A 27,827-nucleotide genomic window follows, 5' to 3' on the forward strand; every position below is an offset into this window, starting at 1 on the left:
ATTGAAATGAGGATGCATCTTGCTGCCTTTCCAATGAAGCAAGTTTAATTTAGTAATAGGTGAAAAACCATCCCTACAAAGATGTTAATCAGATACTTGGCTTTGTGGACACTTTTCAGAGAACAAATTTGTTAGCATAAAAATAAAGCCAGAAAATGAAGAGCTGTTTAATCACTCAATTGGATTTTTTTGCCAGCATATTTCTTTTTCTCTGCAAACCACTGCTAAATTGTGCTTCCTAGCTGTTTTTATAAAATCACTGAATCAAATCTAACTCTGATTACATCAGAGAAGGCCAGGTACCCAACACCATAACAGGGGTTTTTGAAATTTTGACTTGTCTACTTAAAGATTTCCAGCAAATGCACACCACCAGCTGCTGGTCTGGACACAAAACAATGCCCACAATTGAAGGCTCAAAATGCCCAACTACAGGATTAATGTAAGTAGTGAATTTAGGAATGAGTTTAGAAGTAGGAAATTAAGTTAGTTCACAAGTACATTCAAATTCAGATCTAAAGACTAGGTAGGCCTCACGTCCTGGCAGCACCCAGCATTTAAAAATGCCTTGATTATAGGTAGGGAATTAAATGTAGATAAGAAGTAGACACAAAAGAAGACTCCACAGAGCAATTATCAGGTGTCTTTATCAATTTTTGCATTTAAAAAATCAAGCAATTAGGGAACACAATGTTGCGACAATGTAACCCTATTTGCAAAATAGTACTAAATAAGTTTGTCGATGTAAGACATTTGCAAAGGCGCAAACAAAACACGCTGGAAAATGCAACTGAATCTGTTTTTGGAGTTTAGAATAGATGCAGGATCAAGTAGCTCAATGGGTAGGGTGTTTGATTAGAATTTAACAGGTTATAGGTTTGAATCCTGGGTATGATAGTTTGAGGTGTTATTTAATAAAGTATGTTTATATATTAGTCACACATGGCTTACTTGTACAAATGGCATGTCACCAGTTAGTGCTGACTGCTGATATGCCATTTACACAAACATGCCATGTGTGACTGTATATGCATTTAAGGAGGGCACCCCTGCAATACCACAAACCATTGAGTGTCAAGTATACTAGATATATCTTCATATCTCATGTGCTTTCTCTGAGACCAATCTTGTTATGCCCCTTCCCCACAAGGCATGCGCCTTTTGTCCATATTGCAAAAATGGGGGGGAGGGCATATAATTCTCTGTCACAGGGCACCAAAAAGTCTAGTTATGGCTCTGGTATGCATTATGTAATCTGGCAGACCATCTCTCCAACACTGGCTGGTTGGAATAGAAATCCGGTTATCTATGTGAGCAAATGACCATCAACGATTTACTCTCAAACACTAAAAAATGGACAAAAATGGTCCCCTAAACAAATTGGTTAAATTTTGGGTTTAACCAATTTGTGTAATGACCATTTTTGACCACTTTTCTAGTGTTTGGGAGCAAATGGTTAATTGACATTTGCTCCTATACATTACCAGATTTTCATTCCATCCATCCAGACTGGATAGATAGCCTGACAGATAATTGTGTAGTGTACGCCCAGGATAACTGTTAGTCATGCTTTATTTTATGGCGGCACATAAATGGGTGGACAGATCCAGGGCAAGCACTGCCCACTCATGCATAGTTGTCAACTGATGTGAAGTTCCAGGGGGCAATCTCAGTTATAAAGAGAAGTATCTGGAAATTGTCCCTAGTTAAAAAAAAAAAAAAAATTTTTATCAACTCCATTTATTTAGTATGATATCCCAGGTGATAGGATGCCGGCAGTCAGAACAACATACTTTATTAAATAACACATCTCAAACTACCATACCCAGGATTCAAACCTATAACCTGTTGAATTCTAATCAAACACCCTACCTATTGAGCTATTTGATCCTGCATAAAAATTGTGAACATTATATGAAGCTATTGGTACTTTGCAAAAAAAAAGAATCAGCATTACAACGCAGCAGATCCATGCAGTTTGCAGCCACACACTACATGTATCTGCTCAGCCACAATGCTGATTATTTCTTCACAAAGTACAAGGTGAGCTCCAAACAGAATTCTCTAGCTTAGAATTATACCTTTCTTTGCCAAACCTAGAAGTCGGGCCCCCCACCCTGGGATCCCCCAGAGGGAGGCCTGCACCGTCATGCGGCAGGCTTGTCCGTTTTGGAAGCAGGCTGATGGGCAGCCCAGGATTGCTTCAGTCTGGGCTTGGCAGGTCTGGAAACATGAGCTTGCTTTGGGTATGCCTGACCTTGGGTACGCTTTACCTGGAGGATGAAAGGGCCAAGAAAAGTACTTTTAGCCTTCTGCGTGGTAGGAGTCATACTAGGTAGGCAAGCTGTTTTAGCAGTAGCCAGATCAGCTACAATCTTATTGAGGTCTTCTCCAAAAGGAGATTCAACTGAGGCAGCACAAGGGAACTCTCATCTGGGGACAACAACTGCAGGGAGAACACATATTTTCAGATGAACATGGTAGGGCAGAAGGCTGCCTAATACTGAAGCACCCCCAAACAACAAATCAAATGCAACTTACTTGACAGAGATGTGCCTGAGCAACGGCCCTCCCCAGCCCTATCCCAAATCATACTTATTTTGCATAGGAGATACCATGGTCATGAAGATTGTTCTCCCAGGGTTAGGTTCATTCATTGCATTCTGGGTATGCTGACCCCTGTGATTTCCCCAAATGTGGGAAACTCGACTGCATTATTTGTGGTAGTGGGGGACTGTGTTTGTGCTTTCCTCTGGTCAGCTCTGGTAAAAGTCAGATTTCTTTGTCTCAGATCTTCCTCTAGCCTTTGTCTTCTTTCGAGAGTTCCCTTGTGCTGCCTCAGTTGGATCTCCTTCACTTGACAGGGGGGTGCCCGAGCAGCGACCCTCCCCAGCTCTAGCCCAACTCCTACTTACCTGCCAGGTGAGATACTATGATCATGAAGTTGCTTCTCCCAGGGCAAGGCTCACCCATTGCACTCTGGGTGTGCTGCCCCTGCGATTTCCCCAAATGTGGGAAACTTGACTGCATAATTTGAGTTTTCCCTGGTCGGCTCTCATGTAATTCAGATCTCTTTGTCTCAGGTCTCTCTCCAGCCTAGTTTGCTGTCTGGTTCCACTTCTTTTTTCTTGAGCCCCTCCCTTCTATACCCTTGTGCACTATCCTGACTTCTCCTCCCGTCTGCTTACTTTGTGCCTCCCAATGCACAATGCAAACTACGGGTAGTGCTGCAGGGCCCACACCCTTTTACTTGCTTTACAGAGCAGCTCTGGAGCTGTTACAGTGCCCAGCTGCTGCAAGAAATCAGCTTGAATGCTTCAGGGGCTGGGGAATGGCCAACATGAGCCCCACACCGAAGGAGGGTGGGGGTGCTTAATGCGAACTAGGGGTCATCCAAGCACCACAAAAGGCCTCCATGCCCTGCACGCTCCTTTTCTCTTTTCATATGCAGACGAGGGTTGAAGCCAACTTTGACCCACTGCTTGGATGACATCACCATATTCAAATCCATCTGCTGCAGGCCATCCCCCAGGAATGCTTGCACTAGTTGTTGCATTTGGTTTGTTGTTTGGGGGTGCTTCAGTATTAGGCAGCCTTCTGCCACCCCATGTTCATCTGAAAATATGTGTTCTCCCTGCAGTTGTTGTCCCCAGATGAGAGTTCCCTTGTGCTGCCTCAGTTGAATCTCCTTTACTTGACAGAGATGTGCCTGAGCAACGGCCCTCCCCAGCCCTATCCCAAATCATACTTATTTTGCATAGGAGATACTATTGTCATGAAGATTGTTCTCCCAGGGTGAGGTTCATTCATTGCATTCTGGGTATGCTGACCCCTGTGATTTCCCCAAATGTGGGAAACTCGACTGCATTATTTGTGGTAGTGGTGGACTGTGTTTGTGCTTTCCTCTGGTCAGCTCTGGTAAAAGTCAGATTTCTTTGTCTCAGATCTTCCTCTAGCCTTGTTCTTCTTTTGAGAGTTCCCTTGTGCTGCCTCAGTTGGATCTCCTTCACTTGAAAGGTAGTGCCCGAGCAGCGACCCTCCCCAGCTCTAGCCCAACTCCTACTAACCTGCCAGGTGAGATACTATGATCATGAAGGTGCTTCTCCCAGGGCAAGGCTCACCCATTGCACTCTGGGTGTGCTGCCCCTTGCGATTTCCCCAAATGTGGGAAACTTGACTGCATAATTTGTGTTTCCCCTGGACGGCTCTCGTATAATTCAGATCTCTTTGTCTCAGGTCTCTCTCCAGCCTAGTATGCTGTCTGTTTCCACTTCTCTTTTCTTGAGCCCATCCCTTCTATAACCTTGTGCACTATCCTGACTTCTCCTCCCGTCTGCTTACTTTGTGCCTTCCAATGCACAATGCAAACTACAGGTAGTGCTGCAGGGCCCACACCCTTTTACTTGCCTTACAGAGCAGCTCTGGAGCTGTTACAGTACCCAGCTGCTGCAAGAAATCAGCTTGAATGCTTTAGGGGCTGGGGCATGGCCAACATAAGCCCCACACCGAAGGAGGGTGGGGGTGTTTAATGCGAACTAGGGGTCATCCAAGCGTCGCAAAAGGCCGCCATGCCCTGCATATCCCTTTTCTCTTTTCATAAGCAGACGAGGGATGAAGCCAACTTTGACCCACTGCTTGGATGACATCACTTGCTGCCTTTCCAGGTTGACACCAGGAAACATTAACGCCACTGCATCCTTGCTGCTTTCTCATGTGGAAGTCTGTTTAATGTGAAAACAAGGTGATATCTAATTAGCACACAGGTAAGGAATTAAGAAAATCTTTATTTAAGGGTAAGATGTTTCTCACAAAATCGTTGCCCCAATGCATCATTGAAATTCAAGCTGGAAAGATGATTTTAATATATCACTTGTACATTTTGTATTGCTCTTCTGGTGACAATGTAGTTTGTTTTTGTCAATTACCATTTTAATAATCGGGTAAAGAAAATTAAGTGGATTTTTGAAAGAAAACAATACTGTCTATATACTATTAAAACAAATTAAAAAGGTAAAAGTTATTGTACTTTAAGTAAAATAAAAAGAGCAAAAATATCAATCCCAGTTTTGGATTACTTTAATTAACAAAAAAAATGCATATAGCAGAGGATAATTTCAATCTGCCTACCTCTGGGTTATGGACCCAGCATGCTTCCATTACAGTACTCTGCTGCACATGTAAGTGCAAGAGATCCTGAAGCACTCACTCATCATGGGAAAGTACCAATGTGTTTCTTCATTGGTTGATGGAAGAAACATCTTACAAAAACTCTCCAGATTATTGACTATTTAAAGTTTTTCTAGGAAACGTTCTAGATGAATGCTTATTAGCCTTTGTCAGTATGTACTTTCACAAAGTGTCGCTGTAGCGCAATCAGTTAGTGTGTACGGCTATTAACCAAAAAGTTGGTGGTTCAATCCCACCCAGGGATGTAATTGACCTTGTGATCAGATTTTGGTGATATTTAAGTAGACAAGTCAAAATTTCAAACCCTCTCTTATGGTGTAGGGTACCTGGCCTACTCTGATGTAATCAGTTAGATTTGATTAAGTGATTTTATGAAAAAAAACAGCTAGGAAACACAATTTAGCAGTGGGTTGCAGAGAAAAAGAAATATGCTGGCAGAAAAATCCAATTGAGTGATTAAACAGCTCTTCATTTTCTGGCTTTATTTTTATGCTAACAAATTTGTTCTCTGAAAAGAGTCCACAAAGCCAAGTATCTGATTAACACCTTTGTAGGGATGGTTTTTCACCTATTACTAAATTAAACATGCTTCATTGGAAAGGCAGCAATATGCATCCTCATTTCAATATCTACTGAAATAATACAGGTTGACACCAGGAAACATTAACGCCACTGCATCCTTGCTGCTTTCTCATGTGGAAGTCTGTTTAATGTGAAAGCAAGGTGATATCTAATTAGCACACAGGTAAGGAATTAAGAAAATCTTTATTTAAGGGTGAAGAGGTTTCTCACAAAATCGTTGCCCCAATGCATCATTGAAATTCAAGCTGGAAAGATGATTTTAATATATCACTTGTACATTTTGTATTGCTCTTCTGGTGACAATGTAGTTTGTTTTTGTCAATTACCATTTGAATAATAGGGTAAAGAAAATTAAGTGGATTTTTGAAAGAAAACAATACTGTCAATATACTATTAAAACAAATTAAAATAATAAAAGTTATTGTACTTTAAGTAAAAATAAAAGAGCAAAAATATCAATCCCAGTTTTGGATTACTTTAATTAACAAAAAAAAATGCATATAGCAGAGGATAGTTTCAATCTGCCTGCCTCTGGGTTATGGGCCCAGCATGCTTCCATTGCAGTACTCTGCTGCACATGTAAGTGCAAGAGATCCTGAAGCACTCACTCATCATGGGAAAGTACCAATGTGTTTCTTCATTGGTTGATGGAAGAAACATCTTACAAAAACTCTCCAGATTATTGACTTTTTAAAGTTTTTCTAGGAAACGTTCTAGATGAATGCTTATTAGCCTTTGTCAGTATATAATTTTGCAATGTGTCTCTGTGGCGCAATCAGTTAGCGTGTTCGGTTATTAACCAAAAGGTTGGTGGTTCAATCCTACCCAGGGACGTAATTTACCTTGTTATCAGATTTTGGTGATCTTTAAGTAGACAAGTCAAAATTTCAAACCCCCTCTTATGGTGTAGGGTACCTGGCCTTCTCTGATGTAATCAGAGTTAGATTTGATTAAGTGATTTTATAAAAGAACAGCTAGGAAGCACAACTTAGCAGTGGGTTGCAGAGAAAAAGAAATACGCTTGCAGAAAAATCCAATTGAGTGATTAAACAGCTCTTCATTTTCTGGCTTTATTTTTATGCTAACAAATTTGTTCTCTGAAAAGTGTCCACAAAGCCAAGTATCTGATTAACACCTTTGTAGGGATGGTTTTTCACCTATTACTAAATTAAACTTGCTTCATTGGAAAGGCAGCAAGTGATGTCATCCAAGCAGTGGGTCAAATTTGGCTTCATCCCTCGTCTGCTTATGAAAAGAGAAAAGGGATATGCAGGGCATGGCGGCCTTTTGCGACGCTTGGATGACCCCTAGTTCGCATTAAACACCCCCACCCTCCTTCGGTGTGGGGCTTATGTTGGCCATGCCCCAGCCCCTAAAGCATTCAAGCTGATTTCTTGCAGCAGCTGGGTACTGTAACAGCTCCAGAGCTGCTCTGTAAGGCAAGTAAAAGGGTGTGGGCCCTGCAGCACTACCTGTAGTTTGCATTGTGCATTGGAAGGCACAAAGTAAGCAGACGGGAGGAGAAGTCAGGATAGTGCACAAGGTTATAGAAGGGATGGGCTCAAGAAAAGAGAAGTGGAAACAGACAGCATACTAGGCTGGAGAGAGACCTGAGACAAAGAGATCTGAATTATACGAGAGCCGTCCAGGGGAAACACAAATTATGCAGTCAAGTTTCCCACATTTGGGGAAATCGCAAGGGGCAGCACACCCAGAGTGCAATGGGTGAGCCTTGCCCTGGGAGAAGCACCTTCATGATCATAGTATCTCACCTGGCAGGTTAGTAGGAGTTGGGCTAGAGCTGGGGAGGGTCGCTGCTCGGGCACTACCTTTCAAGTGAAGGAGATCCAACTGAGGCAGCACAAGGGAACTCTCAAAAGAAGAACAAGGCTAGAGGAAGATCTGAGACAAAGAAATCTGACTTCTACCAGAGCTGACCAGAGGAAAGCACAAACACAGTCCACCACTACCACAAATAATGCAGTCGAGTTTCCCACATTTGGGGAAATCACAGGGGTCAGCATACCCAGAATGCAATGAATGAACCTCACCCTGGGAGAACAATCTTCATGACAATAGTATCTCCTATGCAAAATAAGTATGATTTGGGATAGGGCTGGGGAGGGCCGTTGCTCAGGCACATCTCTGTCAAGTAAAGGAGATTCAACTGAGGCAGCACAAGGGAACTCTCATCTGGGGACAACAACTGCAGGGAGAACACATATTTTCAGATGAACATGGGGTGGCAGAAGGCTGCCTAATACTGAAGCACCCCCAAACAACAAACCAAATGCAACAACTAGTGCAAGCATTCCTGGGGGATGGCCTGCAGCAGATGGATTTGAATATGGTGATGTCATCCAAGCAGTGGGTCAAAGTTGGCTTCAACCCTCGTCTGCATATGAAAAGAGAAAAGGAGCGTGCAGGGCATGGAGGCCTTTTGTGGTGCTTGGATGACCCCTAGTTCGCATTAAGCACCCCCACCCTCCTTCGGTGTGGGGCTCATGTTGGCCATTCCCCAGCCCCTGAAGCATTCAAGCTGATTTCTTGCAGCAGCTGGGCACTGTAACAGCTCCAGAGCTGCTCTGTAAAGCAAGTAAAAGGGTGTGGGCCCTGCAGCACTACCCGTAGTTTGCATTGTGCATTGGGAGGCACAAAGTAAGCAGACGGGAGGAGAAGTCAGGATAGTGCACAAGGGTATAGAAGGGAGGGGCTCAAGAAAAAAGAAGTGGAACCAGACAGCAAACTAGGCTGGAGAGAGACCTGAGACAAAGAGATCTGAATTACATGAGAGCCGACCAGGGAAAACTCAAATTATGCAGTCAAGTTTCCCACATTTGGGGAAATCGCAGGGGCAGCACACCCAGAGTGCAATGGGTGAGCCTTGCCCTGGGAGAAGCAACTTCATGATCATAGTATCTCACCTGGCAGGTAAGTAGGAGTTGGGCTAGAGCTGGGGAGGGTCGCTGCTCGGGCACCCCCCTGTCAAGTGAAGGAGATCCAACTGAGGCAGCACAAGGGAACTCTCGAAAGAAGACAAAGGCTAGAGGAAGATCTGAGACAAAGAAATCTGACTTTTACCAGAGCTGACCAGAGGAAAGCACAAACACAGTCCCCCACTACCACAAATAATGCAGTCGAGTTTCCCACATTTGGGGAAATCACAGGGGTCAGCATACCCAGAATGCAATGAATGAACCTAACCCTGGGAGAACAATCTTCATGACCATGGTATCTCCTATGCAAAATAAGTATGATTTGGGATAGGGCTGGGGAGGGCCGTTGCTCAGGCACATCTCTGTCAAGTAAGTTGCATTTGATTTGTTGTTTGGGGGTGCTTCAGTATTAGGCAGCCTTCTGCCCTACCATGTTCATCTGAAAATATGTGTTCTCCCTGCAGTTGTTGTCCCCAGATGAGAGTTCCCTTGTGCTGCCTCAGTTGAATCTCCTTTTGGAGAAGACCTCAATAAGATTGTAGCTGATCTGGCTACTGCTAAAACAGCTTGCCTACCTAGTATGACTCCTACCACGCAGAAGGCTAAAAGTACTTTTCTTGGCCCTTTCATCCTCCAGGTAAAGCGTACCCAAGGTCAGGCATACCCAAAGCAAGCTCATGTTTCCAGACCTGCCAAGCCCAGACTGAAGCAATCCTGGGCTGCCCATCAGCCTGCTTCCAAAACGGACAAGCCTGCCGCATGACGGTGCAGGCCTCCCTCTGGGGGATCCCAGGGTGGGGGGCCCGACTTCTAGGTTTGGCAAAGAAAGGTATAATTCTAAGCTAGAGAATTCTGTTTGGAGCTCACCTTGTACTTTGTGAAGAAATAATCAGCATTGTGGCTGAGCAGATACATGTAGTGTGTGGCTGCAAACTGCATGGATCTGCTGCGTTGTAATGCTGATTCTTTTTTTTTGCAAAGTACCAATAGCTTCATATAATGTTCACAATTTTTATGCAGGATCAAATAGCTCAATAGGTAGGGTGTTTGATTAGAATTCAACAGGTTATAGGTTTGAATCCTGGGTATGGTAGTTTGAGATGTGTTATTTAATAAAGTATGTTGTTCTGACTGCCGGCATCCTATCACCTGGGATATCATACTAAATAAATGGAGTTGATAAAAATTTATTTTTTTTTTTAACTAGGGACAATTTCCAGATACTTCTCTTTATAACTGAGATTGCCCCCTGGAACTTCACATCAGTTGACAACTATGCATGAGTGGGCAGTGCTTGCCCTGGATCTGTCCACCCATTTATGTGCCGCCATAAAATAAAGCATGACTAACAGTTATCCTGGGCGTACACTACACAATTATCTGTCAGGCTATCTATCCAGTCTGGATGGATGGAATGAAAATCTGGTAATGTATAGGAGCAAATGTCAATTAACCATTTGCTCCCAAACACTAGAAAAGTGGTCAAAAATGGTCATTACACAAATTGGTTAAACCCAAAATTTAACCAATTTGTTTAGGGGACCATTTTTGTCCATTTTTTAGTGTTTGAGAGTAAATCGTTGATGGTCATTTGCTCACATAGATAACCGGATTTCTATTCCAACCAGCCAGTGTTGGAGAGATGGTCTGCCAGATTACATAATGCATACCAGAGCCATAACTAGACTTTTTGGTGCCCTGTGACAGAGAATTATATGCCCTCCCCCCCATTTTTGCAATATGGACAAAAGGCGCATGCCTTGTGGGGAAGGGGCATAACAAGATTGGTCTCAGAGAAAGCACATGAGATATGAAGATATATCTAGTATACTTGACACTCAATGGTTTGTGGTATTGCAGGGGTGCCCTCCTTAAATGCATATACAGTCACACATGGCATGTTTGTGTAAATGGCATATCAGCAGTCAGCACTAACTGGTGACATGCCATTTGTACAAGTAAGCCATGTGTGACTAATATATAAACATACTTTATTAAATAACACCTCAAACTATCATACCCAGGATTCAAACCTATAACCTGTTAAATTCTAATCAAACACCCTACCCATTGAGCTACTTGATCCTGCATCTATTCTAAACTCCAAAAACAGATTCAGTTGCATTTTCCAGCGTGTTTTGTTTGCGCCTTTGCAAATGTCTTACATCGACAAACTTATTTAGTACTATTTTGCAAATAGGGTTACATTGTCGCAACATTGTGTTCCCTAATTGCTTGATTTTTTAAATGCAAAAATTGATAAAGACACCTGATAATTGCTCTGTGGAGTCTTCTTTTGTGTCTACTTCTTATCTACATTTAATTCCCTACCTATAATCAAGGCATTTTTAAATGCTGGGTGCTGCCAGGACGTGAGGCCTACCTAGTCTTTAGATCTGAATTTGAATGTACTTGTGAACTAACTTAATTTCCTACTTCTAAACTCATTCCTAAATTCACTACTTACATTAATCCTGTAGTTGGGCATTTTGAGCCTTCAATTGTGGGCATTGTTTTGTGTCCAGACCAGCAGCTGGTGGTGTGCATTTGCTGGAAAGGCATCGAAGACCTCCGATATGCTGCATCTCCTGATGTGTGTCTGCCTCAAGTGGCTGTCAGCAAATGCATGCTAGACACCCCATTCCAAGCTGATTGTGACATCACGGAACATGCATCATAGAACAGGCATGCTAGAACATGGGTCTTCAACCTGCGACCCTCCAGCTGCTGTGGAACTACATATCCCAGCATGCCCTGCCTCAGTTTTAGCATACCTTAATAGCAAAACTGTGGCAGGGCATGCTGGGATGTGTAGTTTCACAGCAGCTGGAGGGCCACAGGATGAAGACCCATGTGCTAGAACCAAACCGCAGGTACATTGAATGCTAGCAAGCTGAATGTTTAAATCCTTTTTGTTCCGCAGCATTCCAATGCGGAAGATTCCATGGAACCAGAGATTATTCCATTGAGAAGGACATGCTGCCTGGATGACTGCACTGTGCAAATTAAATCACGGAGCCAGTTGGCTTGTGGGTGGCTCTGGTGACTGGGTGGTTGGGTGGGCGGTGTGTCGGAGGTGGAGCACATGCAAATGAATGTGTATCATCCAGCTAGTGAGAGAGAAAACTCATGCAGGAGTGTGCCTGCTTGTCAGTGAGTTATGCACCTTGCCAGACGTCAAATCTACATGGAGCAACTGGAGGGGACAAGAGCAGGTTTGGAAAATATACACAGAAGAGCATATATGCTGGCGCATTCTCCATGATTGTGTCAGCTTATGTTTTGGTGCACTGCACTTTCCTCCACTAAGTTTTAGCCATTTTGTTTAAACGCAAGTGTAGTTGCTTCTCGCTCTTTTGGCTGTGATATTGTATTGTGGTTGAAGAGTCTGCTGGAGGGATTGTTTTCTTCATTGGCGAGAGACTGAAGATATTCCAGGATGGAAGGCTTGGGAACACTATCCGTTTTTCAGTTGTGGAAGAGTTGAAAGACCGGATTGGACTACATTCTATAGTAAAGGGTATCTTTGTATTTATTAATCCTCCCTTTATATGTGTCTGTCTTTCAATAAAGCTTTGGGCTTGTGATTCCGTCACCCTCTTACACTCCACACCCATAGCCTTATTAACTATTGTATTGTTTAAATGTATAGTGCAGTTCATGATTTATAGTGTAGGCTGACCTGTACTGTAGTTCTTGAACTGTACTATACCGACAGCATTTGTATTGTGTTTTGGCTGTGCTGCAACACAGTACTTATGTGTGTAATGTTTATGTATGTTTTTTTGCTTCTTTATGTCAATAAAGACTGCTTTTTCAATCCAATATCTGAAAACAATCAATGTTTATCTTTGATGGCAATAGAAGTGGTATGATATTTGCTGCTTTTGAAAGGCAATATCTGATATGTCCCCTATCTGGGAACCATATATTAAATGGCTTTTCAGAAAAGGGAGATGGGAGAAGAGCTTTCAGTACTTGTAGGACCGATGCACATTTCCTATTCTAGCCTCCAAAAACAGATTCAGTTGCATTTTCCAGCGTGTTTTGGATGCGCCTTTGCAAATGTCTTACATCGACAAACTTATTTAGTACTATTTTGCAAATAGGGTTACATTGTTGCAACATTGTGTTCCCTAATTGCTTGATTTTTTAAATGCAACAATTGATAAAAACACCTGATAACTGCTCTGCAGAGTCTTATTTTGTGTCTACTTCTTATCTACATTTAATTCCGTACCTCTAATCAAGGCATTTTTAAATGCTGGCGGCTGCCAGGACGTGAGGCCTACCTAGACTTTAGATCTGAATTTGAATGTACTTGTGAACTAACTTAATTTCCTACTTCTAAATTCATTCCTAAATTCACTACTTACATGAATCCTGTAGTTGGGCATTTTGGGACTTCGATTGTGGGCATTGTTTTGTGTCCAGACCAGCAGCAGGTGGTGTGCATTTGCTGGAAAGGCATCAAAGACCTCCGATATGCTGCATCTCCTGATGTGTGTCTCCCTCAAGTGGCTGTCAGCAAATGCCTGCTAGACACCCCATTCCAAGCTGATTGTGACATCACGGAACATGCATCATAGAACAGGCATGCTAAAACATGGGTCTTCAACCTGCGACCCTCCAGCTGCTGTGGAACTACACATCCAAGCATGCCCTGCCTCAGTTTTAGCATACCTTATAGCAAAACTGTGGCAGGGCGTGCTGGGATGTGTAGTTTCACAGCAGCTGGAGGGCCACAGGATGAAGACCCATGTGCTAGAGCCAAGCCGCAGGTACATTGAATGCTAGCAAGCTGAATATTTAAATCCTTTTTGTTCCGCAGCATTCCAATGCGGAAGATTCCATGGAACCAGAGATCCTTCCATTGAGAAGGACATGCTGCCTGGATGACTACACTGTGCAAATTAAATCACGGAGCCAGTTGGTTTGTGGGTGGCTCTGGTGACTGGGTGGTTGGGTGGGTGGTGTGTCGGAGGTGGAGCACATGCAAATGATTGTGTATCATCCAGCTAGTGAGAGTGAAAACTCATGCAGGAGTGTGCCTGCTTGTCAGTGGGTTATGCACCTTGCCAGACGTTAAATCTACATAGAGCAGCTGGAGGGGACAAGAGCATGTTTGCAAAATATAGATAGAAGAGCATATATGCTGGCGCATTCTCCATGATTGTGTCAGCTTATGTTTTGGTGCACTGCACTTTCCTCCACTAAGTTTTAGCCATTTTTGTTAAGCTCAAGTGTAGTTGCTTCTCGGCCTTTTGGCTGTGATCTTGTATTGCGGTTGAAGGGTCTGCTGGAGGGAGGGATTGCTTTCTTCATTGGCGAAAGACCAAAGATATTCCAGGATGGAAGGCTTGGGAACACTATCTGTTTTTCAGTTGTGGAAGAGCACAGAGGTCGGATTGGACTACATTCTATAGTAAAGGATGTCTTTCTATTTATTAATCCTCCCCTTATATGTGTCAGTCTTTCAATAAAGCTTCGGGCTTGTGATTCCGTCACCCTCTTACACTCCACACCCATAGCCTTATTAACTGTTGTATTATTGTACAGTTTAAATGTATAGTGCAGTTCATGATTTATAGTGTAGGCTGGCCTGTGCTGTAGTTCTTGAACTGTACTATACCATCAGCATTTCTATTGTGTTTTGGCTGTGCCGCAACGCGGTACTTATGTGTGTAATGTTTATGTATGTTTTTTTGCTTCTTTATGTGCATCGGTCCTACAAGTAATGAAAGCTCTTCTCCCATCTCCCTTTTCTGAAAAGCCATTTAATATATGGTTCCCAGATAGGGGACATATCAGATATTGGATTTCAAAAGCATCAAATATCATACCACTTTTATTGCCATCAAAGATAAACATTGATTGTTTTCAGATATTGGCTTGAAAAAGCAGTCTTTATTGACATAAAAAAAAAACATACATAAACATTGCACACATAAATACAGTGTTGCAGCACAGCCAAAACACAATACAAATGCTGACGGTATAGTACAGTTCAAGAACTACAGCACAGGCCAGTCTACACTATAAATCATGAACTGCACTATACATTTAAAGTATACAATAATACAACAGTTAATAAGGCTATGGGTGTGGAGTGTAAGAGGGTGAGGGATTCACAAAACCGAAGCTTTATTGTAACACAGACACATATAAGGGGAGGGTCAATAAATAGAAAGATATCCTTTACTATAGAATGTAGTCCAATCCGACCTCTGTGCTCTTCCACAACTGAAAAACAGATAGTGTTCCCAAGCCTTCCATCCTGGAATATCTTTGGTCTTTCGCCAATGAAGAAAACAATCCCTCCCTCCAGCAGACCCTTCAACCACGATACAAGATCACAGCCAAAAGGCCGAGAAGCAACTACACTTGAGCTTAACAAAAATGGCTAAAACTTAGTGGAGGAAAGTGCAGTGCACCAAAACATAAGCTGACACAATCATGGAGAATGCGCCAGCATATATGCTCTTCTATCTATATTTTGCAAACCTGCTCTTGTCCCCTCCAGCTGCTCTATGTAGATTTAACGTCTGGCAAGGTGCATAACCCACTGACAAGCAGGAACACTCCTGCGTGAGTTTTCTCTCTCACTAGCTGGATGATACACAATCATTTGCATGCGCTCCACTTCCGACACACCACCCACCCAACCACCCAGTCACCAGAGCCACCCACAAGCCAACTGGCTCCGTGATTTAATTTGCACAGTGTAGTCATCCAGGCAGCATGTCCTTCTCAATGGAAGGATCTCTGGTTCCATGGAATCTTCCGCATTGGAATGCTGCGGAACAAAAAGGATTTAAATATTCAGCTTGCTAGCATTCAATGTACCTGCGGCTTGGCTCTAGCACATGGGTCTTCATCCTGTGGCCCTCCAGCTGCTGTGAAACTACACATCCCAGCATGCCCTGCCACAGTTTTGCTATTAAGGTATGCTAAAACTGAGGCAGGGCATGCTGGGATGTGTAGTTCCACAGCAGCTGGAGGGTCGCAGGTTGAAGACCCATGTTTTAGCATGCCTGTTCTATGATGCATGTTCCATGATGTCACAATCAGCTTGGAATGGGGTGTCTAGCAGGCATTTGCTGACAGCCACTTGAGGGAGACACACATCAGGAGATGCAGCATATCGGAGGTCTTCGATGCCTTTCCAGCAAATGCACACCACCTGCTGCTGGTCTGGACACAAAACAATGCCCACAATCGAAGTCCCAAAATGCCCAACTACAGGATTCATGTAAGTAGTGAATTTAGGAATGAATTTAGAAGTAGGAAATTAAGTTAGTTCACAAGTACATTCAAATTCAGATCTAAAGACTAAACACAAAACACAAAATAAGACTCCACAGAGCAATTATCAGGTGTCTTTATCAATTGTTGCATTTAAAAAATCAAGCAATTAGGGAACACAATGTTGCGACAATGTAACCCTATTTGCAAAATAGTACTAAATAAGTTTGTCGATGTAAGACATTTGCAAAGGCGCAAACAAAACACGCTGGAAAATGCAACTGAATCTGTTTTTGGAGGTTAGAAAAGATGCAGGATCAAGTAGCTCCATGGGTAGGGTGTTTGATTAGAATTCAACAGGTTATAGGTTTGAATCCTGGGTATGATAGTTTGAGGTGTTATTTAATAAAGCATGTTTATATATTAGTCACACATGGCTTACTTGTACAAATGGCATGTCACCAGTTAGTGCTGACTGCTGATATGCCATTTGCACTAAAACAAATTAAAATGGTAAAAGTTATTGTACTTTAAGTAAAAATAAAAGCTAAAATATCAATCCCAGTTTTGGATTACTTTAATGAACAAAAAAAAAATGCATATAGCAAAGGATAGTTTCAATCTGCCTACCTCTGGGTTATGGACCCAGCATGCTTCCATTACAGTACTCTGCTGCACATGTAAGTGCAAGAGATCCTGAAGCACTCACTCATCATGGGAAAGTACCAATGTGTTTCTTCATTGGTTGATGGAAGAAACATCTTACAAAAACTCTCCACATTATTGACTTTTTAAAATGTTTCTAGGAATCGTTCTAGATGAATGCTTATTAGCCTTTGTCAGTATGGACTTTTACAAAGTGTTGCTGTGGCGCAATCAGTTACTGTGTAAGGCTATTAACCAAAAGGTTGGTGGTTCAATCCCACCCAGGGACGTAATTGACCTTGTTATCAGATTTTGGTGATCTTTATGTAGACAAGTGAAAATTTCAAACCCCCTCTTATGGTGTAGGGTACCTGGCCTTCTCTGATGTAATCAGAGTTAGATTTGATTCAGTGATTTTATAAAAACAGCTAGGAAGCACAATAAGGCAGTGGGTTGCAGAGAAAAAGAAATATGCTGGCAAAAAAATCCAATTGAGTGATTAAACAGCTTTTCATTTTCTGGCTTTATTTTTATGCTAACAAATTTGTTCTCTGAAAAGTGTCCACAAAGCCAAGTTTCTGATTAACACATTTGTAGGGATGGTTTTTAACCTATTACTAAATTAAACTTGCTTCATTGGAAAGGCAGCAAGATGCATCCTCATTTCAATATCTACTGAAATAATACAGGTTGACACCAGGAAACATTAACGCCACTGCATCCTTTGTGCTTTCTCATGTGGAAGTCTGTTTAATGTGAAAACAAGGTGATATCTAATTAGCACACAGGTAAGGAATTAAGAAAATCTTTATTTAAGGGTGAAGATGTTTCTCACAAAATCGTTGCCCCAATGCATCATTGAAATTCAAGCTGGAAAGATGATTTTAATATATCACTTGTACATTTTGTATTGCTCTTCTGGTGACAATGTAGTTTGTTTTTGTCAATTACCATTTTAATAATCGGGTAAAGAAAATTAAGTGGATTTTTGAAAGAAAACAATACTGTCAATATACTATTAAAACAAATGAAAATGGTAAAAGTTATTGTACTTTAAGTAAAAATAAAAGAGCAAAAATATCAATCCCAGTTTTGGATTACTTTAATTAACAAAAAAAAAACGCATATAGCAGAGGATAGTTTCAATCTGCCTACCTCTGGGCTATGGACCCAGCATGCTTCCATTGCAGTACTCTGCTGCACATGTAAGTGCAAGAGATCCTGAAGCACTCACTCATCATGGGAAAGTACCAATGCGTTTCTTCATTGGTTGATGGAAGAAACATCTTACAAAAACTCTCCAGATTATTGACTTTTTAAAGTTTTCTAGGAAACGTTCTAGATGAATGCTTATTAACCTTTGTCAGTATGTACTTTTGCAAAGTGTCTCGGTGGTGCAATCGGTTAGTGTGTTTGGTTATTAACCAAAGGGTTGGTGGTTCAATCCCACCCAGGGATGTTATTGACCTTGTCATCAGATTTTGGTGATCTTTAAGTAGACAAGTCAAAATTTCAAACCCCCTCTTATGGTGTAGGGTACCTGGCCTTCTCTGATGTAATCAGAGTTAGATTTGATTAAGTGATTTTATAAAAGAACAGCTAGGAAGCACAACTTAGCAGTGGGTTGCAGAGAAAAAGAAATACGCTTGCAGAAAAATCCAATTGAGTGATTAAACAGCTCTTCATTTTCTGGCTTTATTTTTATGCTAACTAATTTGTTCTCTGAAAAGTGTCCACAAAGCCAAGTATCTGATTAACACCTTTGTAGGGATGGTTTTTCACCTATTACTAAATTAAACTTGCTTCATTGGAAAGGCAGCAAGTGATGTCATCCAAGCAGTGGGTCAAAGTTGGCTTCAACCCTCGTCTGCTTATGAAAAGAGAAAAGGGATATGCAGGGCATGGCGGCCTTTTGCGACGCTTGGATGACCCCTAGTTCGCATTAAACACCCCCACCCTCCTTCGGTGTGGGGCTCATGTTGGCCATGCCCCAGCCCCTGAAGCATTCAAGCTGATTTCTTGCAGCAGCTGGGTACTGTAACAGCTCCAGAGCTGCTCTGTAAGGCAAGTAAAAGGGTGTGGGCCCTGCAGCACTACCTGTAGTTTGCATTGTGCATTGGAAGGCACAAAGTAAGCAGACGGGAGGAGAAGTCAGGATAGTGCACAAGGTTATAGAAGGGAGGGGCTCAAGAAAAGAGAAGTGGAAACAGACAGCATACTAGGCTGGAGAGAGACCTGAGACAAAGAGATCTGAATTATACGAGAGCCGTCCAGGGGAAACACAAATTATGCAGTCAAGTTTCCCACATTTGGGGAAATCGCAAGGGGCAGCACACCCAGAGTGCAATGGGTGAGCCTTGCCCTGGGAGAAGCACCTTCATGATCATAGTATCTCACCTGGCAGGTTAGTAGGAGTTGGGCTAGAGCTGGGGAGGGTCGCTGCTCGGGCACTACCTTTCAAGTGAAGGAGATCCAACTGAGGCAGCACAAGGGAACTCTCAAAAGAAGAACAAGGCTAGAGGAAGATCTGAGACAAAGAAATCTGACTTTTACCAGAGCTGACCAGAGGAAAGCACAAACACAGTCCACCACTACCACAAATAATGCAGTCGAGTTTCCCACATTTGGGGAAATCACAGGGGTCAGCATACCCAGAATGCAATGAATGAACCTCACCCTGGGAGAACAATCTTCATGACAATAGTATCTCCTATGCAAAATAAGTATGATTTGGGATAGGGCTGGGGAGGGCCGTTGCTCAGGCACATCTCTGTCAAGTAAAGGAGATTCAACTGAGGCAGCACAAGGGAACTCTCATCTGGGGACAACAACTGCAGGGAGAACACATATTTTCAGATGAACATGGGGTGGCAGAAGGCTGCCTAATACTGAAGCACCCCCAAACAACAAACCAAATGCAACAACTAGTGCAAGCATTCCTGGGGGATGGCCTGCAGCAGATGGATTTGAATATGGTGATGTCATCCAAGCAGTGGGTCAAAGTTGGCTTCAACCCTCGTCTGCATATGAAAAGAGAAAAGGAGCGTGCAGGGCATGGAGGCCTTTTGTGGTGCTTGGATGACCCCTAGTTCGCATTAAGCACCCCCACCCTCCTTCGGTGTGGGGCTCATGTTGGCCATTCCCCAGCCCCTGAAGCATTCAAGCTGATTTCTTGCAGCAGCTGGGCACTGTAACAGCTCCAGAGCTGCTCTGTAAAGCAAGTAAAAGGGTGTGGGCCCTGCAGCACTACCCGTAGTTTGCATTGTGCATTGGGAGGCACAAAGTAAGCAGACGGGAGGAGAAGTCAGGATAGTGCACAAGGGTATAGAAGGGAGGGGCTCAAGAAAAAAGAAGTGGAACCAGACAGCAAACTAGGCTGGAGAGAGACCTGAGACAAAGAGATCTGAATTACATGAGAGCCGACCAGGGAAAACTCAAATTATGCAGTCAAGTTTCCCACATTTGGGGAAATCGCAGGGGCAGCACACCCAGAGTGCAATGGGTGAGCCTTGCCCTGGGAGAAGCAACTTCATGATCATAGTATCTCACCTGGCAGGTAAGTAGGAGTTGGGCTAGAGCTGGGGAGGGTCGCTGCTCGGGCACCCCCCTGTCAAGTGAAGGAGATCCAACTGAGGCAGCACAAGGGAACTCTCGAAAGAAGACAAAGGCTAGAGGAAGATCTGAGACAAAGAAATCTGACTTTTACCAGAGCTGACCAGAGGAAAGCACAAACACAGTCCCCCACTACCACAAATAATGCAGTCGAGTTTCCCACATTTGGGGAAATCACAGGGGTCAGCATACCCAGAATGCAATGAATGAACCTAACCCTGGGAGAACAATCTTCATGACCATGGTATCTCCTATGCAAAATAAGTATGATTTGGGATAGGGCTGGGGAGGGCCGTTGCTCAGGCACATCTCTGTCAAGTAAGTTGCATTTGATTTGTTGTTTGGGGGTGCTTCAGTATTAGGCAGCCTTCTGCCCTACCATGTTCATCTGAAAATATGTGTTCTCCCTGCAGTTGTTGTCCCCAGATGAGAGTTCCCTTGTGCTGCCTCAGTTGAATCTCCTTTTGGAGAAGACCTCAATAAGATTGTAGCTGATCTGGCTACTGCTAAAACAGCTTGCCTACCTAGTATGACTCCTACCACGCAGAAGGCTAAAAGTACTTTTCTTGGCCCTTTCATCCTCCAGGTAAAGCGTACCCAAGGTCAGGCATACCCAAAGCAAGCTCATGTTTCCAGACCTGCCAAGCCCAGACTGAAGCAATCCTGGGCTGCCCATCAGCCTGCTTCCAAAACGGACAAGCCTGCCGCATGACGGTGCAGGCCTCCCTCTGGGGGATCCCAGGGTGGGGGGCCCGACTTCTAGGTTTGGCAAAGAAAGGTATAATTCTAAGCTAGAGAATTCTGTTTGGAGCTCACCTTGTACTTTGTGAAGAAATAATCAGCATTGTGGCTGAGCAGATACATGTAGTGTGTGGCTGCAAACTGCATGGATCTGCTGCGTTGTAATGCTGATTCTTTTTTTTTGCAAAGTACCAATAGCTTCATATAATGTTCACAATTTTTATGCAGGATCAAATAGCTCAATAGGTAGGGTGTTTGATTAGAATTCAACAGGTTATAGGTTTGAATCCTGGGTATGGTAGTTTGAGATGTGTTATTTAATAAAGTATGTTGTTCTGACTGCCGGCATCCTATCACCTGGGATATCATACTAAATAAATGGAGTTGATCAAATTTTTTTTTTTTTTTTAACTAGGGACAATTTCCAGATACTTCCCTTTATAACTGAGATTGCCCCCTGGAACTTCACATCAGTTGACAACTATGCATGAGTGGGCAGTGCTTGCCCTGGATCTGTCCACCCATTTATGTGCCGCCATAAAATAAAGCATGACTAACAGTTATCCTGGGCGTACACTACACAATTATCTGTCAGGCTATCTATCCAGTCTGGATGGTTGGAATGAAAATCTGGTAATGTATAGGAGCAAATGTCAATTAACCATTTGCTCCCAAACACTAGAAAAGTGGTCAAAAATGGTCATTACACAAATTGGTTAAACCCAAAATTTAACCAATTTGTTTAGGGGACCATTTTTGTCCATTTTTTAGTGTTTGAGAGTAAATCGTTGATGGTCATTTGCTCACATAGATAACCGGATTTCTATTCCAACCAGCCAGTGTTGGAGAGATGGTCTGCCAGATTACATAATGCATACCAGAGCCATAACTAGACTTTTTGGTGCCCTGTGACAGAGAATTATATGCCCTCCCCCCCATTTTTGCAATATGGACAAAAGGCGCATGCCTTGTGGGGAAGGGGCATAACAAGATTGGTCTCAGAGAAAGCACATGAGATATGAAGATATATCTAGTATACTTGACACTCAATGGTTTGTGGTATTGCAGGGGTGCCCTCCTTAAATGCATATACAGTCACACATGGCATGTTTGTGTAAATGGCATATCAGCAGTCAGCACTAACTGGTGACATGCCATTTGTACAAGTAAGCCATGTGTGACTAATATATAAACATACTTTATTAAATAACACCTCAAACTATCATACCCAGGATTCAAACCTAAAACCTGTTAAATTCTAATCAAACACCCTACCCATTGAGCTACTTGATCCTGCATCTATTCTAACCTCCAAAAACAGATTCAGTTGCATTTTCCAGCGTGTTTTGTTTGCGCCTTTGCAAATGTCTTACATCGACAAACTTATTTAGTACTATTTTGCAAATAGGGTTACATTGTCGCAACATTGTGTTCCCTAATTGCTTGATTTTTTAAATGCAAAAATTGATAAAGACACCTGATAATTGCTCTGTGGAGTCTTCTTTTGTGTCTACTTCTTATCTACATTTAATTCCCTACCTATAATCAAGGCATTTTTAAATGCTGGGTGCTGCCAGGACGTGAGGCCTACCTAGTCTTTAGATCTGAATTTGAATGTACTTGTGAACTAACTTAATTTCCTACTTCTAAATTCATTCCTAAATTCACTACTTACATTAATCCTGTAGTTGGGCATTTTGAGCCTTCAATTGTGGGCATTGTTTTGTGTCCAGACCAGCAGCTGGTGGTGTGCATTTGCTGGAAAGGCATCGAAGACCTCCGATATGCTGCATCTCCTGATGTGTGTCTGCCTCAAGTGGCTGTCAGCAAATGCATGCTAGACACCCCATTCCAAGCTGATTGTGACATCACGGAACATGCATCATAGAACAGGCATGCTAGAACATGGGTCTTCAACCTGCGACCCTCCAGCTGCTGTGGAACTACATATCCCAGCATGCCCTGCCTCAGTTTTAGCATACCTTAAAAGCAAAACTGTGGCAGGGCATGCTGGGATGTGTAGTTTCACAGCAGCTGGAGGGCCACAGGATGAAGACCCATGTGCTAGAACCAAACCGCAGGTACATTGAATGCTAGCAAGCTGAATGTTTAAATCCTTTTTGTTCCGCAGCATTCCAATGCGGAAGATTCCATGGAACCAGAGATTATTCCATTGAGAAGGACATGCTGCCTGGATGACTGCACTGTGCAAATTAAATCACGGAGCCAGTTGGCTTGTGGGTGGCTCTGGTGACTGGGTGGTTGGGTGGGCGGTGTGTCGGAGGTGGAGCACATGCAAATGAATGTGTATCATCCAGCTAGTGAGAGAGAAAACTCATGTAGGAGTGTGCCTGCTTGTCAGTGAGTTATGCACCTTGCCAGACGTCAAATCTACATGGAGCAACTGGAGGGGACAAGAGCAGGTTTGGAAAATATAGACAGAAGAGCATATATGCTGGCGCATTCTCCATGATTGTGTCAGCTTATGTTTTGGTGCACTGCACTTTCCTCCACTAAGTTTTAGCCATTTTGTTTAAACGCAAGTGTAGTTGCTTCTCGCTCTTTTGGCTGTGATATTGTATTGTGGTTGAAGAGTCTGCTGGAGGGATTGTTTTCTTCATTGGCGAGAGACTGAAGATATTCCAGGATGGAAGGCTTGGGAACACTATCCGTTTTTCAGTTGTGGAAGAGTTGAAAGACCGGATTGGACTACATTCTATAGTAAAGGGTATCTTTGTATTTATTAATCCTCCCTTTATATGTGTCTGTCTTTCAATAAAGCTTTGGGCTTGTGATTCCGTCACCCTCTTACACTCCACACCCATAGCCTTATTAACTATTGTATTGTTTAAATGTATAGTGCAGTTCATGATTTATAGTGTAGGCTGACCTGTGCTGTAGTTCTTGAACTGTACTATACCGACAGCATTTGTATTGTGTTTTGGCTGTGCTGCAACACAGTACTTATGTGTGTAATGTTTATGTATGTTTTTTTGCTTCTTTATGTCAATAAAGACTGCTTTTTTAATCCAATATCTGAAAACAATCAATGTTTATCTTTGATGGCAATAGAAGTGGTATGATATTTGCTGCTTTTGAAAGGCAATATCTGATATGTCCCCTATCTGGGAACCATATATTAAATGGCTTTTCAGAAAAGGGAGATGGGAGAAGAGCTTTCAGTACTTGTAGGACCGATGCACATTTCCTATTCTAGCCTCCAAAAACAGATTCAGTTGCATTTTCCAGCGTGTTTTGGATGCGCCTTTGCAAATGTCTTACATCGACAAACTTATTTAGTACTATTTTGCAAATAGGGTTACATTGTTGCAACATTGTGTTCCCTAATTGCTTGATTTTTTAAATGCAACAATTGATAAAAACACCTGATAACTGCTCTGCGGAGTCTTATTTTGTGTCTACTTCTTATCTACATTTAATTCCGTACCTCTAATCAAGGCATTTTTAAATGCTGGCGGCTGCCAGGACGTGAGGCCTACCTAGACTTTAGATCTGAATTTGAATGTACTTGTGAACTAACTTAATTTCCTACTTCTAAATTCATTCCTAAATTCACTACTTACATGAATCCTGTAGTTGGGCATTTTGGGACTTCGATTGTGGGCATTGTTTTGTGTCCAGACCAGCAGCAGGTGGTGTGCATTTGCTGGAAAGGCATCGAAGACCTCCGATATGCTGCATCTCCTGATGTGTGTCTCCCTCAAGTGGCTGTCAGCAAATGCCTGCTAGACACCCCATTCCAAGCTGATTGTGACATCACGGAACATGCATCATAGAACAGGCATGCTAAAACATGGGTCTTCAACCTGCGACCCTCCAGCTGCTGTGGAACTACACATCCCAGCATGCCCTGCCTCAGTTTTAGCATACCTTATAGCAAAACTGTGGCAGGGCATGCTGGGATGTGTAGTTTCACAGCAGCTGGAGGGCCACAGGATGAAGACCCATGTGCTAGAGCCAAGCCGCAGGTACATTGAATGCTAGCAAGCTGAATATTTAAATCCTTTTTGTTCCGCAGCATTCCAATGCGGAAGATTCCATGGAACCAGAGATCCTTCCATTGAGAAGGACATGCTGCCTGGATGACTACACTGTGCAAATTAAATCACGGAGCCAGTTGGTTTGTGGGTGGCTCTGGTGACTGGGTGGTTGGGTGGGTGGTGTGTCGGAGGTGGAGCACATGCAAATGATTGTGTATCATCCAGCTAGTGAGAGTGAAAACTCATGCAGGAGTGTGCCTGCTTGTCAGTGGGTTATGCACCTTGCCAGACGTTAAATCTACATAGAGCAGCTGGAGGGGACAAGAGCAGGTTTGCAAAATATAGATAGAAGAGCATATATGCTGGCGCATTCTCCATGATTGTGTCAGCTTATGTTTTGGTGCACTGCACTTTCCTCCACTAAGTTTTAGCCATTTTTGTTAAGCTCAAGTGTAGTTGCTTCTCGGCCTTTTGGCTGTGATCTTGTATTGTGGTTGAAGGGTCTGCTGGAGGGAGGGATTGCTTTCTTCATTGGCGAAAGACCAAAGATATTCCAGGATGGAAGGCTTGGGAACACTATCCGTTTTTCAATTGTGGAAGAGTTGAAAGACCGGATTGGACTACATTCTATAGTAAAGGATGTCTTTCTATTTATTAATCCTCCCCTTATATGTGTCAGTCTTTCAATAAAGCTTCGGGCTTGTGATTCCGTCACCCTCTTACACTCCACACCCATAGCCTTATTAACTGTTGTATTATTGTACAGTTTAAATGTATAGTGCAGTTCATGATTTATAGTGTAGGCTGGCCTGTGCTGTAGTTCTTGAACTGTACTATACCGTCAGCATTTCTATTGTGTTTTGGCATTGCCGCAACGCGGTACTTATGTGTGTAATGTTTATGTATGTTTTTTTGCTTCTTTATGTGCATCGGTCCTACAAGTACTGAAAGCTCTTCTCCCATCTCCCTTTTCTGAAAAGCCATTTAATATATGGTTCCCAGATAGGGGACATATCAGATATTGCCTTTCAAAAGCATCAAATATCATACCACTTTTATTGCCATCAAAGATAAACATTGATTGTTTTCAGATATTGGCTTGAAAAAGCAGTTTTTATTGACATTAAAAAAACATACATAAACATTACACACATAAGTACAGTGTTGCAGCACAGCCAAAACACAATACAAATGCTGACGGTATAGTACAGTTCCAGAACTACAGCACAGGCCAGCCTACACTATAAATCATGAACTGCACTATACATTTAAACTATACAATAATACAACAGTTAATAAGGCTATGGGTGTGGAGTGTAAGAGGGTGAGGGATTCACAAAACCGAAGCTTTATTGTAACACAGACACATATAAGGGGAGGGTCAATAAATAGAAAGATATCCTTTACTATAGAATGTAGTCCAATCCGACCTCTGTGCTCTTCCACAACTGAAAAACAGATAGTGTTCCCAAGCCTTCCATCCTGGAATATCTTTGGTCTTTCGCCAATGAAGAAAACAATCCCTCCCTCCAGCAGACCCTTCAACCACGATACAAGATCACAGCCAAAAGGCCGAGAAGCAACTACACTTGAGCTTAACAAAAATGGCTAAAACTTAGTGGAGGAAAGTGCAGTGCACCAAAACATAAGCTGACACAATCATGGAGAATGCGCCAGCATATATGCTCTTCTATCTATATTTTGCAAACCTGCTCTTGTCCCCTCCAGCTGCTCTATGTAGATTTAACGTCTGGCAAGGTGCATAACCCACTGACAAGCAGGCACACTCCTGCATGAGTTTTCTCTCTCACTAGCTGGATGATACACAATCATTTGCATGCGCTCCACTTCCGACACACCACCCACCCAACCACCCAGTCACCAGAGCCACCCACAAGCCAACTGGCTCCGTGATTTAATTTGCACAGTGTAGTCATCCAGGCAGCATGTCCTTCTCAATGGAAGGATCTCTGGTTCCATGGAATCTTCCGCATTGGAATGCTGCGGAACAAAAAGGATTTAAATATTCAGCTTGCTAGCATTCAATGTACCTGCGGCTTGGCTCTAGCACATGGGTCTTCATCCTGTGGCCCTCCAGCTGCTGTGAAACTACACATCCCAGCATGCCCTGCCACAGTTTTGCTATTAAGGTATGCTAAAACTGAGGCAGGGCATGCTGGGATGTGTAGTTCCACAGCAGCTGGAGGGTCGCAGGTTGAAGACCCATGTTTTAGCATGCCTGTTCTATGATGCATGTTCCATGATGTCACAATCAGCTTGGAATGGGGTGTCTAGCAGGCATTTGCTGACAGCCACTTGAGGGAGACACACATCAGGAGATGCAGCATATCGGAGGTCTTCGATGCCTTTCCAGCAAATGCACACCACCTGCTGCTGGTCTGGACACAAAACAATGCCCACAATCGAAGTCCCAAAATGCCCAACTACAGGATTCATGTAAGTAGTGAATTTAGGAATGAATTTAGAAGTAGGAAATTAAGTTAGTTCACAAGTACATTCAAATTCAGATCTAAAGACTAAACACAAAACACAAAATAAGACTCCACAGAGCAATTATCAGGTGTCTTTATCAATTGTTGCATTTAAAAAATCAAGCAATTAGGGAACACAATGTTGCGACAATGTAACCCTATTTGCAAAATAGTACTAAATAAGTTTGTCGATGTAAGACATTTGCAAAGGCGCAAACAAAACACGCTGGAAAATGCAACTGAATCTGTTTTTGGAGGTTAGAAAAGATGCAGGATCAAGTAGCTCCATGGTTAGGGTGTTTGATTAGAATTCAACAGGTTATAGGTTTGAATCCAGGGTATGATAGTTTGAGGTGTTATTTAATAAAGTATGTTTATATATTAGT

General features: G+C 42.7%; 12 non-coding genes across 12 annotated transcripts; 4 read left to right on the forward strand and 8 right to left on the reverse strand.

Annotated features, from left to right (window-relative positions):
* The first annotated feature begins 2,591 nt into the window (after positions 1-2,591).
* On the forward strand, positions 2,592-2,755 carry LOC135045355 (U1 spliceosomal RNA). The gene has a single exon (XR_010237838.1). It is a non-coding gene; the product is annotated as a U1 spliceosomal RNA (small nuclear RNA).
* Positions 2,756-2,907: 152 nt separating this feature from the next.
* LOC135045351 (U1 spliceosomal RNA) lies at positions 2,908-3,070 on the forward strand. Its single transcript, XR_010237835.1, has one exon. It is a non-coding gene; the product is annotated as a U1 spliceosomal RNA (small nuclear RNA).
* Positions 3,071-3,744: 674 nt separating this feature from the next.
* LOC135045313 (U1 spliceosomal RNA) lies at positions 3,745-3,908 on the forward strand. The gene has a single exon (XR_010237800.1). It is a non-coding gene; the product is annotated as a U1 spliceosomal RNA (small nuclear RNA).
* Positions 3,909-4,059: 151 nt separating this feature from the next.
* LOC135045328 (U1 spliceosomal RNA) lies at positions 4,060-4,223 on the forward strand. The gene has a single exon (XR_010237814.1). It is a non-coding gene; the product is annotated as a U1 spliceosomal RNA (small nuclear RNA).
* Positions 4,224-7,392: 3,169 nt separating this feature from the next.
* LOC135045329 (U1 spliceosomal RNA) lies at positions 7,393-7,556 on the reverse strand. The gene has a single exon (XR_010237815.1). It is a non-coding gene; the product is annotated as a U1 spliceosomal RNA (small nuclear RNA).
* A 151-nt stretch (positions 7,557-7,707) lies between these two features.
* On the reverse strand, positions 7,708-7,871 carry LOC135045314 (U1 spliceosomal RNA). The gene has a single exon (XR_010237801.1). It is a non-coding gene; the product is annotated as a U1 spliceosomal RNA (small nuclear RNA).
* A 674-nt stretch (positions 7,872-8,545) lies between these two features.
* Positions 8,546-8,708, reverse strand: LOC135045352 (U1 spliceosomal RNA). The gene has a single exon (XR_010237836.1). It is a non-coding gene; the product is annotated as a U1 spliceosomal RNA (small nuclear RNA).
* Positions 8,709-8,860: 152 nt separating this feature from the next.
* Positions 8,861-9,024, reverse strand: LOC135045308 (U1 spliceosomal RNA). The gene has a single exon (XR_010237796.1). It is a non-coding gene; the product is annotated as a U1 spliceosomal RNA (small nuclear RNA).
* A 9,819-nt stretch (positions 9,025-18,843) lies between these two features.
* Positions 18,844-19,007, reverse strand: LOC135045330 (U1 spliceosomal RNA). Its single transcript, XR_010237816.1, has one exon. It is a non-coding gene; the product is annotated as a U1 spliceosomal RNA (small nuclear RNA).
* A 151-nt stretch (positions 19,008-19,158) lies between these two features.
* Positions 19,159-19,322, reverse strand: LOC135045315 (U1 spliceosomal RNA). Its single transcript, XR_010237802.1, has one exon. It is a non-coding gene; the product is annotated as a U1 spliceosomal RNA (small nuclear RNA).
* A 674-nt stretch (positions 19,323-19,996) lies between these two features.
* On the reverse strand, positions 19,997-20,159 carry LOC135045353 (U1 spliceosomal RNA). Its single transcript, XR_010237837.1, has one exon. It is a non-coding gene; the product is annotated as a U1 spliceosomal RNA (small nuclear RNA).
* Positions 20,160-20,311: 152 nt separating this feature from the next.
* On the reverse strand, positions 20,312-20,475 carry LOC135045309 (U1 spliceosomal RNA). The gene has a single exon (XR_010237797.1). It is a non-coding gene; the product is annotated as a U1 spliceosomal RNA (small nuclear RNA).
* Positions 20,476-27,827: the final 7,352 nt, after the last annotated feature.

The sequence above is a fragment of the Pseudophryne corroboree genome, unplaced genomic scaffold (assembly GCF_028390025.1).
Source record: "Pseudophryne corroboree isolate aPseCor3 unplaced genomic scaffold, aPseCor3.hap2 scaffold_900, whole genome shotgun sequence".
In the NCBI taxonomy this organism is placed as follows: Eukaryota; Metazoa; Chordata; class Amphibia; order Anura; family Myobatrachidae; genus Pseudophryne; species Pseudophryne corroboree.